Consider the following 22,151-nt stretch of genomic DNA (forward strand, 5'->3'; position numbering starts at 1 on the left):
TGTATCAACTCAACTGACTGTTTACCATCCTCCTGGTCACCTACCAATTAAAGTGCTCATGCCCTTTCCATTCACTTCCAAACACAGTGTCTCAGGCAGCATATTTGCAGAGGGAAAAAAAAACTGAATTATCATTTTAAGTCAATGACTTTTCATTTTAACCAAGAAAAGTTTGAAAGCTTCCAACAGCAGAGAAATAGGAGTGGAAACTCTACCCACTGTTCTGTGAACAAAGTGCAAAGTATCGAACCCAATTTCCACCTGCAGCCAAACTGGAGCAGCCCTCCTCATTTCCTGTTTGTTTGCCTGTCCTTCAAACTCTCCATTAATTTCTCAGTGTTTGTTCTATATCTCTGCCTTGGGATTTTCCATCGCAGTGCTCATTCTTGGTTTTTCTTCTCTTTCCATTCCTGGGAGAAAAAGACTTACTGTTGACTTGAAGCTCAATGAAGACTGAAATGATATTTGTACCTACGTGAAGAAAATGCCTTTAACTGCACATATTTCCTTTCCCCACTCTATTTGAATTCCTTGCAGACATGGAGAAAGCTTCATCGGCAGCTGGATGCATTTATTCAAATGAACTGAGAATGGGAAATAGAGGCAGGCAGGCAGTTCATGGAGCGTAAAAGGTTCAATTACTTTGGTTAAGGAAGTGTTACCCTGCAGTTGTCAGTTTATAAAAATACTAGAGTTCTAAGGAGCGTAAAGCAGTATAAGCAAGCAAAATTCCTTCTCCAGAGGAGATAAAAATGCCAAAAAAAAGAAAATCGGGATATGATATTGATGTGTGGAGATGAGTAATACTCCCTGCCTGTGCTTTCCTTGTGAAGGGCACCTGAACAAATAAGGGGAAAAAGCTTAATGCCATTAATGTGAACTCTCCCATATAGTAAGTGGAGCCTTATTTTTTTTTAGATTGCAAGCCATGCTTGTAAGTTCAGAGTGAGATGGAACCCAGGCATACAAAAGTTTTTAAGCTCACTGTGTACTACTCCATGGTTAAAATCACATTGTGTTTTTAATTTCTCATGGTGTGGAATTCCTCGGTTTTAGACGAATGAAGTGTACAAGGGCTGACTGCCCAGACATGCACAATCCCAGAAGTAAACCACAGTCGATCCGTCTCTTCAGCAATTTTTTTCTTTTATTACTGCCAAGCACAACATCCCGTGTTTTAGACTTCCACACTTAATATGAAAATGTTGATACATTTTGGCAGTTTTTATATATTGGGTGGGTAATTGGAACATTTTTGATGACTTCCAGCTGAATTCCCCTTATATTCATGCAATCTGGGAATACAGCTGTTAAAATGACCTCCCCCTCACATGCAGATTTCAACCTCTGCGGATCAGTTGGATGGCCTCTTCATGGTTAACTCTAATGCTGGCCGGGTACATTTCAAGTGTGTTTTGCATCTAGGCCCCCAGACCCACCACTGTATTTTGGCTTTGGGTTACTTAAACCCTTCAAGTGTTTCAATTGCTGCTCTTCACATCAAAATCTTAATACAGCTTAAAGACTGCTGGCGTTTTGTGCAATGTAGCTGCCTTTCAATGTGTGTAAGTCAAACTGATATGTTAGCACTTGACTGGTAAAAGAGACTGATAAAAGAACTATCTTCATAAAATACTTTTCACAGCCTTAGAATGTTTCAAAGCAGTGAAGCATTTCAGACGTGCTCTTTAGAAGTCCAGCATAACCGATTTTTGCACAACAACCTCCCATTTTCAGTAGTATTGTAATAGCTAGTTAATCCAATTCAATGTTGACTGAAGAACAGGGAACTTCCCTCGCTTCTTCAAAATAATGATGACACTCCCAGCAGTATGGAATGGCCTCAATACAGTGCCTGAATGTCAGCCTGGACTTTTGAGATTCATAGGCAAGTGGTTTTATAATGGAAGAACAGGAAGAAAATGGGATCCCTTAGTTGCCAATAGAACAACAAACTTGTTGCAAGCATTGTGGCAAAGGATGAGAGTGCTTTTTAATTACGTGATGGTCCTTTAAGATGAATGTCAATGACAATACGGGGGGGGGGGGGGGGTGTAAACAAAGTACAACAGCCTTGTCAGGAGATACAGGAAAGATAGTTAAAACAGCAACACTTATTTGTACTCTTAGCATTCTCTTATTACTTACTCAGTAGAGCAGTACAGGAGAAAGTACAGCACAGCTCAGGCATTTAGGCCCATAATGTTATGCTAACCTTTTAACCTACTCTAAGATCAAGCTAACCCTCACCTCCTACATAGCCCTGCATTTTTCTATCATCCATGTGTAGCCAGATGGAACAGCGAATTGTGCCTGTTGTTTCCAGCTGGAGGAAAAATAGTGTGGGACCTTCCTCCCCAAGTTGCCTTAATAGCATGCTTCCCACACTTGCTTGGGCCAGTGTCTACTACAGAGTCACAGTAAGAGGCAGCATTGCTGATCCAGTGTCCTCGTGTGCCCGTGTGAGGTGTGCTACCCATGCAGTTCCATTGCAGGACAGAGCAGGTCCTTGTTTGAGTCACTCCTTTAGCCTTTTATTTTGCGTAACTGGAACGTGTGGTATATGTGTGGCTATTCTTAAAACTCTGTGTGAACCTGGGGCACTGAAGTGCTTTATTATACTGGTGTAGTAACTTTTAACTAATAACACATTTTTAACAACTTTTAAAACTTTTAACTTTTAAAAACTTTTAACAAATTGCATTGATGCATTTTGTTTCACTGTGATGGACAGGGGATACATTAGCCTTTTATGAGTCATAAGCTAAAGATAGTCTATTGAATTTTGTTCGGCCTGATAGTAACTCAGGAGCCATATTTAATTTGAAATTGGACTTGCCTCTTTATATACAATGTTTTCAACAAAACTGGTTTGTTAATAAAATTTGTTATAATTAAACTACTTTGTCAGTCTGCCTCCTTTAAAGAAGTCCAGAACCTGCCTGTACCACTGGCTCAGTAGGTACACATGCTTTTATCTAAGAATTTTCAAAATCTCCATAATTTATCCGCCTCTAGCACCACTCCTGGCCAGGCTCTCGGTGCATCAATTACTCTCTGAGTTAAAACCTACCTCAGATATCCCCCCATATTTTCCTCCAATCACCTTAAAATTATGACCCATTATATTAACCATTTTTGCCCTGGGGGACAAACATTCTGGCCCTCCAGTTGATCTATGCCTCTTATAATCTTGTATACCTCCATAAAGTTGCCTCTCATTCTCCTTCACTCCAAAGAGAGAAATCCTAGCTTGCTCAATCTATCCTCCAAATATGCTCCCTAATCCTGATAAATCTCCTGTACCCTTTCTAAAGCTTGCTCATCCTTCCTGTAAATGGCTGAACAGCCTGAACACAATGCTCCAGGGGTGGCTTAACCAGTGTTTTACAGAGCCACAATATTACCTCACAGCTCTCGAAGTCAAACCCCCAACTAATGAAAGTCAACACACAATTCACCTTCTGAACAACTCGATCAACTTGTGTGGTAACTTTGAGGGATCTATGGATATGGACCCCAAGCTCTCGCTGTTCCTCCACTCTGCTAAGAATCCTGCCGTTAGCCCTGCATTCTGCCTTCAAACTTGATCTTCAAAAATGAATCACTTCACACTTCTCTGGATTGAGCTCCATCTGCCACTTCTCAGCCCAGCTCTGCATTCTGTCTATACCCCATTGCAACCTACAACAATCCTCCACACTATCCACAACTTCACCAACCTTCACGTCATCTGTAAACTTATTAAACAACCCTTCCGCTTCCCCATCTCAGATGTTTATTTAAAACACAAAGAGGAGGAGTCCCAAAACAGATTCCTGTGGAACACCGGTGGTCACCAACCTCCAGGCAGACACATCTAAAACCACCCTCTCCCTTCTATGGGAAAGCCACTTCTGAATCCACACAGCCAGGGTTCCCCGGATCCCATGCCTCCTACCTTTCTGAATGAGCTTGCCATGGGCAACATTACACTTCCCTTCCCATTGGTGCCAAGGATATATCCTGTCAGAATGTCAGGGGAATTCAATGGATTAGGTAATGAGCAGTTAACATTTTGGGTCAAGACCCATTGGTCATTTGTTGCTGTCTGACCACGTTTTGCTCCTGATTTATGTTTAGATATTCGATGAGTTTCCTATTTTTGGGAGAAGTTTTATATATCACCACCAAAAAGTAATTTGGATTACTCCATCTTCTGATTTTTGAGGAAGCTGCTGATATTTTTCTCTAGTTCTATAGCTTACATTGACCTCCTCTGGTCTGTCGAAGGAATTATGTGGGCACTACTGCTTCCAGTTGGTAAGTAATCAGGAGATTAACCAATTGCATGTACAGTCATTACTTCCTGAGGAGTTTCTTAAGATTAATGTAGAACATATGCTATTTGTAATGTCAAACAGGAACTGATGTCCCTGAGAAATAAATCATATCCCTGAATAAGAAATTGAATTAAAATAGATTTCTTAAGAGAATTTGCACAATTTGATTAAGAGCATATAGAATAAGAATTTCCATTCATGTTTATAAAAGCAATTCCTGCAGATCATGTATAACTTGAGATTTTTACGGAAGCTTTTTGAGTTTAATATGGTGAATATTTTTCTACTTAGTGACCAGCTACAATTTTTTTTAAAAAAAAGGCAACTTGGAAAGTATCTACTATGAAAGGACTCAGCTATGTTCTCTGTTGCTTGCAATATTCGAAAGGGGCAAATAATACATTCACCTGAAAAAATGTTAAAGTCTCCTTTGCCTCTGCTGCATCTGTTGCCAGGTTGTGCTTTTCCTCTCTAGAACATCAGGATGTCCACCGTCTTCAAAGAATGGGGTTTCCCTTCCTCCACCATAGACGCTGGCATCTCTGGCATTTCCTCCATTTCCCAAACATCCCTGCTCACCCATCTTCCTGCTGCCTTAACAATGATAGAGTTCCTCTTGTCCTTACCCACCACCCCATGAGCGTCCGCATCCAACACATTATCCTCCACAACTTCTGCCATCTCCAAAGGGATCCTAACACAAAACTTAGCTTTACCTCACCCACACCTCCACTTTCCACAGGGATCACTCAGTCTATTAGTCCCTTGTCCTTTCATTCCTCCCCACTGATCTCACTCCCTATTTATCCCTGCAGGCAACCGAAGCGTTATACCATTCAAGCCCTCCTTTGCGTCTCACCTGGAAGGACTGCTTGGGGCCTGAACGGACAACACATCATCTCCGAATCTGCTGGGGTTATCTATTGTGTCTGGTGCTCCCGATGTGGCCTCCTCTACAGTGGTGAGACATTCTCAAACACTGGGGCACCAATTTGTTGAGCACCTCTGCTCCATCTGCCAAAAGCAGAACTTTCCAGTGGCTAAACATTTTAATTCCAATTCCCATTCCGACATGTAAGCCTTCCCTTGTGTCAGCCTCAAGGTGGAGGGACAGTATCTTATATTCCATCTGGGTAGCCTTCAACCTAATGACATGAATATCCATTTCTCCTTCTGGTATTTTTTTCTTTTCCCTTTCCCTCCCCTCTTCTATTTCCCAACTCTGCATTCTTACCTTTTCTCACCTGTCTATCACCTGCTTCTGGCACCCCTCCTCCTCCCCTTACTCCTGTGGTCTGCTCTCCTCTCCTATCAGATCTCTTCCTCGCTACCCACCTGGCTTCACCCATTTCCTAATAGCTATCCTTCTTCCCCTCCCCACCTTCTTATTCTGGCATCTTCCCCTTTCCTTTATAGTCCTGAAGAAGGGTCTTGGCCTGAAACTTCAGCTGTTTATTCATTTCCATAGATGCTGCTGACCTGCTGAGTTCCTCCAGCAGTTTGTGTGTGCTACATTGTTGAGTACAGTTTTTGATTATTTCTGTCTTAAAACCAGTCCTTTGTATCTTTTTTTAAAATCTTGGTCTAACATTAGCTCCTTTCTAATTGAAATATTTTCCCAGGGATAGAAAACACCTTTTTTTTCTTTTGACTTTGCATTCATATCAATTATGTATTTGACCAGACGACCATATGTGTTCTCCTTGTCCATTAGCATCTGAAATGAACTTGATCCAATTTTCATGAATCAATATTATATGGATACACTTTGGAATCGTACTCTTTCAATGCTTCTAGAACTAAATCTCGTAGTAATCAGGATTCAACAATGCTTTTGTATACCAGAGAAGATTATGAGGACAAGATCTTTGTGGTGGCAAAATCTGGCTGGAGCTATTTCTACTTTAAGTCATTTGTTTGAGCTCCTCTCATTATATGATACTTACCAGTATATACATGCCATATCTTGAATGCCCTCATTATAGTACAATAGACAATAGACAGTAGGTGCAGGAGTAGGCCATTTGGCCCTTCTAGCCAGCACCACCATTCACTGTGATCATGGCTGGTCATAAACAATCAGTACCCCGTTCCTGCCCTCTCTCCATATCCTTTGACCCCGCTATCTATAAGAGCTCTATCTAACTCTCTCTTGAATGCATCCAGAGACTTGGCCTCCACTGCCTTCTGGGGCAGAGCATTCCACATATCCACCACCCTCTGGGTGAAAAAGTTTTTCCGCATCTCTGTTCTAAATGGCCTACCCCTTATTCTTAAACTGTGGCCTCTAGTTCTGGACTCACCCATCAGCGGGAACATGCTTCCTGCCTCCAGCGTGTCCAATCCCTTAATAATCTTATATGTTTCAATCAGATCCCCTCTCATCCTTCTAAAATCCAGTGTATACAAGCCCAGTCACTCCAATCTTTCAACATATGACAGTCCCACCATTCCGGGAATTAAGCTTGTGAACCTACGCTGCACTCTCTCAATAGCAAGAGTGTCTTTCCTCAAATTTGGAGACCTAAACTGCACACAATACTCCAGGTGGGGTCTCACCAGGGCCCTGTACAGCTGCAGAAGGACCTCTTTACTCCTATACTCAATTCCTCTTGTTATAAAGGCCAGCATGCCATTAGCTTTCTTCACTGCCTGCTGTACCTGCATGCTTGCTTTCATTGACTGATGTACAAAAACACCTAGATCTCGTTGTACTTCCCCTTTTCCTAACTTGACTCCATTTAGATAGTAATCTGCCTTCCTGTTCTTGCCACCAAAGTGGATAACCTCACATTTATCACATTAAACTGCATCTGCCATACATTTTTCCACTCACCCAACCTGTCCAAGTCACCCTGCATTCTCATAACATCCTCCTGACATTTCTCACTGCCACCCAGCTTTGTGTCATCAGCAAATTTGCTAATGTTACTTTTAATCCCTTCATCTAAATCATTAGTGTATATTGTAAACAGCTGCAGTCTCAGCACCGAACCTTGCGGTACCCCACTGGTCACAGCCTGCCATTCAGAAAGGGACCCATTAATCATTACCCTTTGTTTCCTGTCAGCCAGCCAATTTTCAATCCACGTCAGTACTCTGCCCCCAATACCATGTGCCCTAATTTTGCCCACTAATCTCCTGTGTGGGACTTTATCAAAAGTTTTCTGGAAGTCCAGGTACACTACATCCACTGGCTCACCCTTGTTCATTTTCATAGTTACATCCTTAAAAAACTCCAGAAGATTAGTCAAGCATGATCTTCCCTTCATAAATCCATGCTGCCTTGGACTGATCCTTCTACTGTTATCCAAATGTGTCATAATTTCATCTTTTATAATTGACTCCAGCATCTTTCCCACCACTGACGTCAGGCTAGCCAGTCTATAATTCCCTGTTTTCTCTCTCCCTCCTTTCTTGAAAAGTGGGACAACATTAGCCACCCTCCAATCAGCAGGAACTGTTCCTGAATCTATAGAGCATTGGAAAATGATTACCAATGCATCCACGATTTCTAGAGCCACCTCTTTAATTTGTTAAATACAAATTAACAGAGACCTATAGCAGCGCAACTTACAACTTGTTGTTTTAACACTATGAATCCAGGAAAAGACAGACACAGAATTATAAAGTACATTAGTAAAGTGCTTCAGATTCACAGTTAACTAAGTATGCAGATGGAAAACACTTATTTTAGCATGTTATTCTCCGCAGCTTCCACCATCTTCAGTGGGATTCTACCACCAACCACATTTTATCCCTTCCTCCCACCACCACATCTCTGCTTTCTACAGAGATCACCCTCTCCATGATTCCCTTGTCCATTTGTCCCTCCCCACTGATCTCCTGCCCAGTACCTATCCTTGCAAACAGAACAGTGTGATATCTACTCATTCACCTCCTCTCTCACCACTGTTCAGGGTCCTAAACAGTCCTTCTAGGTGAGGCAATGCTTTCACCTGCAAGTCTGTCGATGTCATCTACTCTATCTGGTGTATCTGTTTTGTGGATGGAGCAAATGTGCTCGACAACTGGGAGAACTTCCTGGTGGCTAACCAATTTAATATTACTCCCCTTTCCCATTCCAACATGTCAGTCCATGGCCTCCTCTACAGTCACAATGAGGCCACTCTCAAGTTGGAGGAGCAACGCTTTGTATTCCATCTGGGTAGCCTCCATCCTGATGGCATGAGCATTGATTTCTCTAACTTCCAGTAATTTTCTCCTCTCTCCTTCTCACCTCATTCTGACTCCTCTTACCACTTCTCCTCATCTGTCTTTCACTCTTTCTCCGGCAACTCACTTCCTCCCCTTTTCCCATGGTCCACTCTCCTTTCCTATCAGATTCCTTCTTCAGCCCTCTACCTTTTCCAACTATCACCTCCCAGCTTCTCATTTCATCACCCTTGCCCCTCAGCTGATTTGACCTATCACCTTCTAGCTTGTAGTCCATCACCACTTCCCCCCAACTTCTTATTCAGGCTTCTTATCCCTTTCTTTCCAGTCCCGATTAAGGGGCACAGCCTGAAATGTCATCTCTCTATCCTTTCTGGAGATGGTGCCTGACCTGCTGCGTTCCTTCAGCATTTTAATGCATGTTCCTCTGGATTTCAGGCATCTGCAGAATCACTTGTGTTTGTGTGTGCATTTTTTTCCATTTTGCATAAGCAAGTGGTTTCTTGCTGCTTCTTTCAAATCAGACAAGGTAATATGTAGAGTGAAGGAGTTCCCAAGAGTTTTTTGTAAGAACATCCCTATCTTGGAAGAGGAGAAGCAGCATGGAATATTACAACCAAAAGTCAATAACGATGACTTTAATCTCAGCTGACTGGGAAATCACTGAATAGGAGATCAGGAGTAAAGAGGGACCATTTAGATTAATTTTAAGTCTACTTGATTCTGAGACTAATGTTGTGGCAGATCAGAACAAAGAACATTGTTATTAGAAAGTGAATTTCAAGTTTTACTTGAATGTTAGAAGTAAAATTCAAATGAATAACTCTTGTTGAAATGACCTAATGATAATTAAATAAAGACTTTAATCTCTTTTTGAGATCGGTTTTCCTAACTCTACAGCACAGTTGATAATTCCCTACAGATGAAATGATATGAAGGTGAAACTATTTCAATTCGTGTTTGGAATACAGTATTTTCATCTTTACTGAACCAAATTATGTGTCCATCATTATTAGATGGACATTTGTGGTTATAACAAACTGTAACCACATCAATCATATGGCAGTACTGTGACAAATCCAGTGATACCCAATTGTTCTGCTGCTATATTGTTTCAATCCTTTAAAATCAATAAGCAAAAATGAAAGATCTAAAAACCCAGTATGGAACTGATATTAAGTTATCCTGTGAGAATTGTCTACTCAACTGAGGCCTTGGGCACTTCATGATGCTTTACTATTTTTAATGTTTTAAAAATGTGTTTTTTTTATATTTTAAAATCTGAAAAGCAGATTGCAAGTTATTAAACTTAACAGCAAGCACAAATGTACTTTTGTACTCACCTTTATTGTGGCTTTGATCTATGTCCTAAGTGCTTTATGTACAGTAACAATGAGCCCAAACTGTGAGCATATACTCTCAACGTTTTGGGAGAGAATCACCTGCAGAACTCTTTGCAAGTCACCTTGTGACTGACATCAGTGCCTTCATCTTGCAATGTGGAAGTCAGAGATGAGCTGGAAGTTAGAAGCCCACACTTCTAACGGACCTCATTCTTTTGAGCAGGGATGGTGAACTGGGTTGAAAATCTAAGCATCGGCTAGTAGTTTGTTTTTCTTTAAGACTTTATCTCAATGCTTTAATTCATAACATTTAAATATTTTTAGTAATTATTTTTAAATTATTTTTCCTTCGTTTTATTTAATACTTTTGGTCATTGGGGATATTTAAAGGGCGCCTTGGCCTTTGACATTGAGGCATCATGAGGCCATCAGGGTAAGTGAGGGGTAGGATCTGCCTTCTGAGGTTCATTTGTTGCTTGAGGACCCACTCTGTTTTGCAAGCTTGCCACGACATTAAAGATTTATGTTTAAATTAATCCCAAGGGCTTCAAAATGGGAGTGCAGCAGCAAGAAGCAGCTGATCTGGCCAGTTAGGAAATGATTATTCATCTGCTTCCAAACATTGTTGAAGGCTCGATGACCCGTGTTGCTTATTTGATTTTACAGTTCTCACCTATATTTTTTCCCAAATGCTTCCACAAGTGTGTCTGTTCATACTTCTACAATTTCTGCCAAAAATCTCAGCCACCCTCAAATTCTGTCCTTAATCTGACCGAACACTGACTCTGAAGTATTAGAATTCCCTCGCTAAAACTTCCCATCTCTCTAACTTCCTTCTTCTAAGAGATTCTTAAATCCAGTTTATTTGAATAAGCTTTGGATTATTCCTTGGAACATAGGAGAATGAGGGGTGACCTTATTGAAATCTTTAAAATCATGAAGGGCATAGAAAAGGTGGATGCAAGGCAAAGAATCTTTTGCATAGGGCAGGGGAGTTCAAAATTAGGGTGTGTTGGTTTAGGGTGAGATTAATTCCTTATTAACTGCCTGTTACGCTGTTGGCATTTAGGGCAGCAATGAAGGTCCTCCATCTCTGTTTGTCCTTGGCCACGTACAAGGAACCTTAGTTGCTGTTTTAGTAACAACATTTTTTTTTTGATCAGTCAGGGTTGTTAGCCCTGAGCTGAACGCCTGAACCTGGAGGATTGGAGGGGCACTCTTAATCTGGCCTCTACCCTTTGACCTGTTTGGCATGGGTAAACCCTACCAAGAGCCAAAGCTTAAGGCCCTGGCTTCTGGCAACATAGCTCTCTGGGTCATTGACGCATGGAAGCTTCCAAACCAAGGGAAGATTATGGACTTTTTGGAGACTCTTCGTGAGATGGGAACGATTTAAAAGGGATCTAAAGGTCAACATCGTGCAGGGTCTGGTGATTATATGGAATGTGCTGCAGGAGGAAATGGTTGAGACAGGTACAATTAAAGAAGCACTTGGATAGGTACATGGAAGGGTGAGGCTTTGATAATATGGATGAAAGGGAGGAAATTGGGACTAGCCGGGTGGGTACCACATGGACTCGTTGGGTCAAAGATCCTGTATCCATGCTGTATTTCCCTCCGACTATAACTGTACACCTTTGGTCATCAGCCTCAATATCTGACAAGTGCCAAACACTATCTGGTAATGGTCCTGTGAGGCATTTTGTTTTGTTTGAGGCACTAGCTAATGCACTGATATTGCCATTGGCAATATCCCTCGATTTTTTAAAACACCCACTTGTGTCACTGAAACAAAGTGTGTTGATTTCTTTTTCTGAAATACTTGGGCAATAAGAATTTCTTTTTTTTATTTAGCACAGAATATCTTCATCCATATGTAGAATACTTTGCTGAACATTCATCATCCTTTCTTCTGTTCATCCTTTATCCAGTTGGTAAAGCATCAAAGATTTCCATTTAAGGCATGATCTGTCTGTTAGATACATTTGTGATTAATTTTGAAATGTTTATTAACATCACTCTCACTTAACATTTCGTTTTTTTAAACTGTGGTGTCACACACACATTACATTAAATCACTGAGCATACCAATTCCACTGAACTTCTGAGAGGAAATACAGTGAGCACATTAGGAAAGGAAGACATAGCTCGGAATGTCTTCCTTGAGCTGAAGTGTCAGAATATACTGTTCTTTTCCAGATTATGATTTTCCTCACCTGCATTGCTTTTATTTTATATTTTAAATTCTTGCATATTACTCATTTCTTCTGGTTGCTATGGTAATGCTTTAGAAGTATTATACTTCTAATTGTTGATTCAGTTTTAAAAAGCAGAATAGTGTAGATATGGCATATCTGACATGAAATAGGAAGTACAGATAATACTCAGAGGGAGAGGCAACATCTGTAGTTCTGAATCCTGGCCTTACTGGTTATAATTGCTTTCACATCTATTTAAATACCAAACTGACATTGTGATTCAGGTTGTCAAATGGCTCATTAAGATCAAGTAAAGATAAAGAAAGTTGATGCCTGGTCTTATTCCAAGTATAAGATGCTAAGTATTTGCATGATTATTCCTCGGGACTTTGTTAGAGCAAGTGAGGAGGTGAGACAGTGTGCATGTGCATCATATTTTCAAATTTACTGGATCAATGATCAATAGATAGTTCAAATCCCAACATTACATCTGGGAGTATTTAAGTCTTAGTAACTCATAAATTTGATGCTAACATTGGTGACAGTAATATTAACCATGAAACTACCAGTCTGTTATTTTAAAAAAGTCATCTGGTTCATTTTGTACTTCAGAAAAGAAATCTGCCATCCATAATCAATCTGTCTATGTGACTCCAGACCAATCCGATATGGTTGACTCTTAACTTCATCCTCAGCTTTATAGCAACGAGGGAGGAACTATAAATTTTGGTTGATCAGCGCCCATGTCTGGATATTTAACTTATGATGATAGCAAACAGCAAGTATTCATTTTTATGATTCTTTGGTCTCTTAAATAGTGAATTAATAGGTAATAATGAGTCTGGCAATAACTATTACTGGGAGTCATGGATCACAGGTGGAGAATGAAAATAATTGCTCCAAGTATCAGCTGTCAGGCAGCATTGGTGGAAAGAAAAATGGAACAAACCTGTTAAGTCAGAGGCTCTCCATCAGAACAGGAAAAGAGGTCATTTTAATAGGAGAGAAGCAAATGGGGAGCATGGTAGGAAATAAAAAGGAATATCTACAATTGTCATGATCAGGAAGAGGGCTGTAGGAGCATTTGGAGGGTGATTATGCTTTTAGCCCTTGCTATGGGATCTGTCTAGCAGGTCAACCTGTAATGGAGAAAGAAATACAGCCCTTTGTTCTTCTCTCCCCACAGAACCCAATTGCATCAGGGCCCTCCAAAACAAGAAGATGCCTTGGACTCTTCATTTCTTTACTTGGTTTACTCACTATCTGTACAGTGATAAAAAATTGAGTAAAAATAGTGACCTTGAAGGCTTAGGTCACAAGTTGGCAGCACAAGTAACGACAACGCTGCCACTTGAAGCCTTGACCTCATTCTGTTAAACAGAGAGAAAGGAAATGGAAGGACTGGCTTGGATGACAAATGCATAATCCATTTTTTTGCTCCAGCTGATAATATCCCTGTATGTGAAGAGCCTGCATCCACTAATTTCACGACAGCTTGTTCCACACTCTCACCGCCCTGTGAGGAAGTTTTCCTTAAACATTTCACCTTTCACCTTAACCCATGACCTCTAGTTCTGGTCACACCCAACCTTTCCACTTACCTATCTATACCCTCATTTTGTATACCCCAATCAAAACATCTCTCATTCTCTTGCACACTAGGGAATACATTCCTAACCTATTCTGCTTTTCCCTATAATTCAGGCCCCCAAGTCCAGAAGATCTATGAGCAGAATTATACCACACAGCCTATTGATTCTGTTCTCTCATTCCATCATGGCTGATGTATTGTCCCTCTCAACCCCCTTCTTCTTTCTTCTCCTTGTAACCTTTGACACTGATTAATCAAGAAGCTACCAACCTCCACCCAATGACTTGACCTGCACAGCCATCTGTGGCAAAGAATTCCAGATTCATCACCTTCTGGTAAGGAGATTTTTCCTCATCTGTTCTAAATGAACGTCCCTCAATTCTGAGGCTGTGCCGTCTGGTCCTAGACCCTCCCCCCACGTCAATGTAGGAAATATCCTCTCCACATCCACTCTATCCAAACTTTTCAATATTCAGTGTGTTCAATGAGATCCTCCGCTTATTCTTCTGGACTCCTGTGAGTACAGGCCGAGAGCCATCAAATGCTCATTAATTCTTTCATTCCTGGGCACTTTCTTGTGTACCTCCTCTGGACATCCACAAGAGTACCAAACTGCCCACAATACTCTGTGTGGTCTCTGAGCGTGTAAATTTTCTCTACAGTCTTTCAATCTTATTGATAGCTTTCCTACAAGTAGGTGACCAAAATTGCACATAATACTCCAAATTAGGCCTCAGTGACATCATATACAACTTCAACATGACATCCCGACTACTGTACTCAATACTTTGATTTACAAAGGCCAATATGACAAAAGCTCTCTTTATGGCTCCATCTACCTTGAAATTTGAGGAATTACAGATCTGTTCTACTGCACTCCCCAGTACCCTACCACTCACCACATAAACCCTACCCTGGTTTGTCCTCCCAAAGTGCAATTGATCTCATTTGTCTCCATTATATTCCATCTGCCAATTTTCCAGCCTTTCTTGCTGTCTACTATGCCCTTAGTCTTGGTGTTGTGAATGGGACAGATTGACACAAGCACATATGTTCAAAGCCTAATGTCTACTGACCTCCCTGACATGCCTTTATTTCATCTTGTGTCATCTGACTATTACATAAAACACCAACTAGCAGGGGCTCTGTAGCTTGAGCTAGGTTTGTTGATCTCTGAGCTGGAATGAATATTTGCATTGTATTTGATCTGTCCCACATCTGTTTTTCTGTTACCATTTTCTTCTCATGTTGTTGGAAAAGCTTCAATAGCAACAGGTTTCCTGTGGATTTTTCAGACGATATTTGACATACACCCCCTCTCTCCAAAGAAAAGTAACCCTTGCTCAAAAGTCAAGTAAAAATAAAGACCCACTGTTTTAAAAAAATACAGTTTGAAAATAATGGTAACTATGAAAAACAAAATTATTCAAAAAGATCTTGCATTTCAAAAGTGTCTCTGCATATTAAGATCCCTTTACATCCTGTATATAAAGATGAGTTAAGACACAACAGGTCCACATGATGAGTAAAACAGTTCGCATTGCATGTGTGTCAGCTGCATTTATTATGTGCACACTAACCAATAAAATTCAGCACCAACACAACCTCCGCTAAAGATTAATGCAGAAATTACATCTGAATGTAAAATCACAGCCAGCGTGATTCAGTTTAGGGCTGAATTTCCTGCTCCCACCAACTTGATGCATTGACCAGAAAAATGTTCTCCAAGGATACTGCAAACTCATCAGCTATGAATTCCAGAGTTGTGAGTGTCTGCTGGCATATATCAAAAAAAGAAATTTCAATATAGAATCTGAATTTCAGTATTTGGGATTCATAGTACATGATGGCTGGATAGTAAATATTTTAGTTACATTAACTTAGAGCTAGAAGTTCCAGGAGCTGGATTCGATTGGAAACCTCTGGACTATGGACCTCACCAACTCCATCCCTGGCTCAGATGGGTCAGGATGCCTCTGGACCAGAGACACTTTTGTCACCAAACCCTATTCTTATGACCCCGAGTGGATCTAGAACCCAGATTCCACCACCACCAGTGCTGCTTCCTGCAACTCTGGATGGCTTCAGTCTGCAAAAAGCATTGTCTCTTTCTCTGGCTCCACCCAGACCAAGACATTACCCACTGCTGCTGGGGCCCCCAGCTCCTGTTCCCTCACCAACACTCTCCAAGCTTGTGTCTCTCAGGCTCCACCATCACTCTTGGGTCCTTGGAGTCTACATCTTCCTCCCACCCCACCCTCCCTGAACACCCCAACCCTCTACCCCCCCCGATCCCAGTTCGAATCCTTATCACGTCTTCAACATTCCCTCTGACCTTTCTCCTTCTGAAGCAGAATATTCTCAGCAAGGGCCTTACCTTTGTCCCCATTCACCCGCCTCTCAGTGAGTACCACGCCCTCAGAGACATCGAGCTCTTCTTCCATTGCCTGTGTCTCCAACCCCACTACTTGGGCAAGAGTTCCACACCCTGTATTGTCCCATTCTTCCATCTTTAACCCTGCTCCTTTTCTTGGACACACCACTCTGTTTGTTTGCCTGTTCTGAATCTTTTCTTCTTAAATTGCAGATGAGACAGCTACCATTTTGACTTCGGCATTCCTCTTTCCTCCTCGAACCTTAACCCCTCTGCACCAATCCTAACCTTACCATCAAACCCACAGACAAAGGGGTGCTATTGTATTGTGGTGGACTGACCTCTTATCTTGCTGAGGACAGTTGGCAACTCTCAGACACCTCCTCTTACCTACCGCTTGAAGAGGATCCCATTCCAGACCATCAGAAAATTGTCCCTGACACCATTACTGACCTCATCAGCTCTGGAAAACTCCCAGCCACTGCCATCAAACTCAGTTCCCTTACACCACACTGCTCGCTTCTAACCTCCTACCCAAGTTCCACAAATCAGACTGTCTGGGTAGGCCTATTGTCTTCACCTTCTACTACCCCTCTGAACTCAAGTCCTCATACCTCAATTCCATTCTGTTCATCTTGGTTCAGTCTCCTCTGTCCTCAGTAACTTTCAATTCCCTGGCCCACACCACCTCATTTTCACCTTGAATGTTCAGTCCATATAAACCTTTATCCCCATCAATAAGGCCTTAAAGTTCTCGGCTTTCTTAACAATAGAACCAGCCAATGCCCCTCCACCACCACCCTCCTCCATCTGACAGAACTGGTTCTCACCCTCAACAATTTTTCCAACTCCTCCTACTTTCTCCAGACTTGAGGGGTAGCCATAGGCATCTGCATGGACCACAGCCATCCCTGCCTCTTTTTAGGCTACATAGACCAGTCCATGTTCAAAGCCTTCCCCAGTAATACTCCCAAACTCTTCCTCCCTACCTTGACAACTGCATTAGTGCTGCTTCATCCACCCATGCTGATCACATCAATATTATCAACTTTACCTGCAACTTCCATCCTGCTCTTAAATTCACTTGGTCTATTTTTGCCACCTCCCTTCCCTTTCTCAATCTCTCTGTCTCCATCTTTGGAGACAAATTGTTAACTGATATCTTTTATAAATCTACCAATTCCCATTTTATCTTTACTGTATCTCTTCACATTCTATCTTCTGTTTTGAAAAGAATGGTCTCCTCTATTCAGTTCCTTTGCCTCTGCCGCATCTGTTCCAAGGTTGTGACCTTTTCCAGTATATCAAAGATATCGTTCTTCTTCAAAGAATGAGGTTTCCCTTCCTCCACTATTGGTGCTACCCTCTCCTGTATCTCCTCCTTTTCCTAAACATCCACACTCTCCACATCTTTTCACTGCCTTAACAGTGATGGAGTTCCTCTTGTCCTTACCCACCACCCCTCGAGCCTTCGCATCCAACACATCATCCTCCACAACTTCCACCATCTCCGAAGGGATCCTACCACTAAAAGTATTTTACCTGATCCTCTCCTCCCACTTTCCATAGAGATCATTCCCTCCATGGTTCCCTTGTCCATTTGTCCCTTCCCACTAGTCACCCTCCCAGCACAGGTAAGCAGCCTAAATGCTATACCTGCCCATATACCTCCTCCCTAACCTCCATTCAGGGCCCCAAACAGTCCTTCCAGATGAAGCAACACCATCTGCAAATCTGCTGTGGTTGTCTATTGTGTCTGGTTCTCCCAATGTGGCCTCCTCTAAATTGCTGAAACCTGTCGTAAATTGGGGAACCACTTCATTGACCACCTCCACTCCATCAGCCAAAACCTGTGCCAAGATGAGGTCACCTTCAGGTTGGAGGAACAAAACCTTATATTCCATCTGGGTAGCCTCCAATTTGATGGCATGAATATCAATTTCTCCTTCTGGTAATTTATTTTCCCTCCCCTTCCCATCTTCTTCTATTCCACACTCTGGCCTTTTATCTCTTCTCACCTGTTTATCACTTCTCCCTGGGTCCCTCCTCCTCCTTTTTCTCCTATGGTCCACTCTTCTCTCCTATCTGATTCCTTCTACTCCAGCCCTTTACCTGTCCTACCAAATTGGCTTCACATATCACCTTCTAACTAACCTGCTTCTCCTCCCCCATTTTAATTCTGTCCTCTTCCCCCTTCCATTTCAGTTCTGAAAAAGGGTCTGTCCCTGAAACATTGGCTATTTATTGATTTCCATAGATGCTGTCTGACCTGCAGAGTTCCTCCAGCATTTTTTGTGTGTGTTACACTGGCTAAGCTAGTTTTTTTTTCTTTGGAGTGGAGAATACAAAGTGGGGGACCCGACAGATTTATACAAAAAAGGAGGGGCATAGATAGTAGTAAATATTTTGCCATGACCAGGTTATCCATAACTAGATGGCAAGGAGTAAAAGGTTTGGAAGGGATATGCAGGGGACTGGTTGTAAACCCAGTGGGTGGTTGAGTTTTGGAATGCTGTTAAGTTGCCAAGGCATAGTAGATTATATCCCAAGTGTTAAATCAGTCGGTATTGACCAAACTGGCAAAAGGGCCAGTTTCTGTGCTGCATGACTCCATACCATTGCTTTTCAGAAAGAAAAGTATTTAAAAGTTAGATCAGTAACCAACACACAGAATGGATGAGGAACAGTTAGGTAGCATTAAGTTCCTTGGTGTATGTCCTGGGACCAACACACAAGTGTTGTCACAAAATGGGCACAACAACATGTCTACTTTCATAGAAGTTTGCATAGATTTGGCATATCACAAAAACTTTGACAAAATTCTATAGATGGCCTGTTATGGAAAGTCCAAAGCCCAGGAAGTGAAAAAGCTACAGAAACTGATGGATACAGCCCAGTTCATCACAGGCAAAGCCCTCTCCAGCAATGAGTGCACTTACATGAAGTACTGCCACTAGAAATCAGTATCGATCATCAAAGACCCCATCATCCAATCCATGTTTTCTTCTTGCTACTACCATCAAACAGGAGGGACAGACGCCTTAGCACCTAAAGCATCAGGTTCAGTGACAGTTTATTACCTGAGAACATAGTATGACTCTTGAACCTAGTATAGATAACTTCACTCTCCATGACTCTGAACTGATATTACAACCTACAGACTCACCTTCAATGATTCTTTACAACCCACTCAGGAGAGCGGCAGAACAAGGGGATCGGAATACAAGCCCACAATTTATTGAAAGTGGCGTCACAGTTAGATAGGTTATAAAGAAAGCTTTTGGCATATTGGCCTTCATAAATCAAAGTACTGAGTACAGGAGATGGGATGTTATGTTGAAGCTGTATAAGATGTTGGTGAGGCCTAAAGGAGTATCATATGCACTTTTGGTAATCTATCTACAGGAAAGATGTAAATAAGCTTAAAAGAATTTAGAGAAAATTTACAAGGATGTTGCCAGGACTTGAGGAATGGGTTATAAGGAAAGATTGAATGGTTACAACTTCATTCCCTAGAACATAGAAGATTGAGGGGGGATTTAATAGATATGTACATAATTATGATGGGTATAGATAGGGTAAATGCAAGCAAGCTTTCTCCACTAAGGAACTACAATAGGTCATTAGTCAAGGGTGAAAATTGAATTTTTAAGGGGGACATGAGGGGAAAATTCTTCAGTCAGAGTCAGTTTAGAATGAGCAGCCAGCACAAGTGTGGATGTGATTTCAAATTCAACATTTAAAAGTAGTTTGAATAGATATGTGGATTTAATGAGTATGGAAGACTACAGTCTTAGTGCAAGCTGATGGGACGAGGCAGTTTAAATCATTTAGCATGGACTAGATGGGTGGAAGGGCCCGTTTTTGTGCTGCAGCTTTCTATAACAATGATTATGAATATGTTTTCAGGAGATTTTTCATTTACCTAATTTGTCTTTTCATTCTGGTGTTTATCAGATTTGTGTATCATTTTTCATAAAATTCTATTAATTTTCCTGCAAATGCCTGTACTTGCAATAGTACAATATATGGTAATCTCAATAGTACAATATATGGTAATATACACACACTGAAATAATAAATTTACTTTGAACTTTGAAATAATGACTATAAATCATTAAAAATCAATTAGTGATTGAGACATGAATTGCTGTAGCAGGATTCTGAGAGGGTCTGCCATTAGTTACACTTGCACATACACTGGTGGGTTTTACACATTTCTATACTGAGTGAAGGACATCTAAAACTTGATTAAACAGGAAAAAATTCAGATTGTTGGGCTTCTGGAATTTACAATGGAAAGACAGAAAGGAAATAAATTTAGAGTTGTAAAATTCAAATTCACATCAGGTGCAGAAAGAAAATTAAGTGAAAGAAACTTTGAATTATGAAGGGGAGAAAGAAAGGGAAAATAAAAAAAACCTGTATCATATTAATCAAAAGATAAAAGAATGAGAGCTTGTACTTATAATGGTTAATTTGCTCTGGTATATTTGCTGATTGATTGTAAATAATGTGCAGCATGTTGTTAAATAAATAAGAGTTAAATTACTTTGATGAACATATTCTGTAACAAACAAGTACAGTCATTTCAAGTAATGGTGTGGCATTTTGCAGTTCACCCTGATATGAATGGCCATTTCCTCATATCCAATCACAAAACATTACTTATTGGAAAACAACTGTCTTAATTTCTCCAAATAACTACTACCCTTCTGTGAAGTTGTGCATAAATAATGGTGACTGCTGTGTTTCATCTTTATTTTCACAGAAATTAGTAGGATTGTGCAGATTAAAAGCACGAGTTAATAAAACAAGTTTCTTCAATAATGGGTTGTAAGGTGCTTTATAACAGTTGTATTGCCCACAAGCAGAGCTGTTGAGAGTCCCTATTCTCATGTCTTTTTCACAAAGTGATCACAATTTCAAAAATTATTCGGTAAGCATTTCCCAGTAATGTAAGATGGTAACACACACAACATGCTGGAGGAACTCAGCAGATCAGGCAGCACCCGTGGAAAAGAGTACAGTCGATGTTTTGAGCTGAGACCCTTAATCAGGACTGGAGACTTTTTTCCCCTCCAGTATTCTATGAATATTTGATACGTATTTTAATAAAATTGTTGAATATCCATTTCCAAAACTACCAATGTTTTATTTTAAATTTCACCATAACAGTAAATATTATCTTAATAAAAATTAAATATTAACAGTTTCACCTTCAGTCTGAAAGGTGAAAGGGATTTCCATATTTCTTTAAACTATTATTGCTCCTCATCTATACCAGCTCACAGATCAACCACATTCCCCATTTCTTTTTTCAAAGCAAATGTTTCTCCCCACATTATGTCAACTTAACTACTAGAGGGCAATTTGGAGTGGCTAATTAATCTACCAGTCCACACTACATACTATGGGGTATGTGTGGAACTAGGAGAAGCTGTGTTCACAGAGAGAACATGAACACTCCATATAGGTAACACTGGAAGTCAGGATTAAACTCATATTGATGAATGTGTTAGGTAACAGATTGACCATTTTTCTCCAAACACCTTCACCGGTGCATGAAGTAGTAGATATTTGTAATTTTATAATCTCTCACACCACTTCAAATACTACTTTAACCATTAGGCTTTATGACTAACTTTTTTCTCCTTGAAATTAGTGAGCATTTTAGAGACTCGAATTTTATGCATTTCTGTGCCTGATGAGTCCTGACAGAACAACACAGCCAAAATGCTGGAGGATCTCAGCAGGTCAGAATATGGAGAGGAATAAAGAGAGATGTTTTGAGCTGAGAACCTTCATCAGGACAGGATATAGAAAGGCTTGGATAGAGTGGATGTTAAGAGGATGCTTTTAATAACGAGAGAGTCTAGGGCAAGCAGGGACTCTAAGTGTTGCACACATATTGGGGTTCCTTAGCAGTCCTATGGGCAATCAACTGAATGAGAGGAGGACGTTGATCGTAAGATAAATATCTTTGGATCGAGAGTGAGATGTTGGCCTGAATAATTACAGTCTACAAATTAGTGTATTCAAATGATTCAAGGACAGGGGAAGCAGACAAACCAATTGTCTTTATTTCCCCCCATTTTGTGAACTCTGAACTGATTCTTGCTCTGGGATAATCCAATCAGAGCAATT

The sequence above is a fragment of the Hypanus sabinus genome, chromosome 6, assembly GCF_030144855.1.
Source record: "Hypanus sabinus isolate sHypSab1 chromosome 6, sHypSab1.hap1, whole genome shotgun sequence".
NCBI lineage: Eukaryota > Metazoa > Chordata > Chondrichthyes > Myliobatiformes > Dasyatidae > Hypanus > Hypanus sabinus.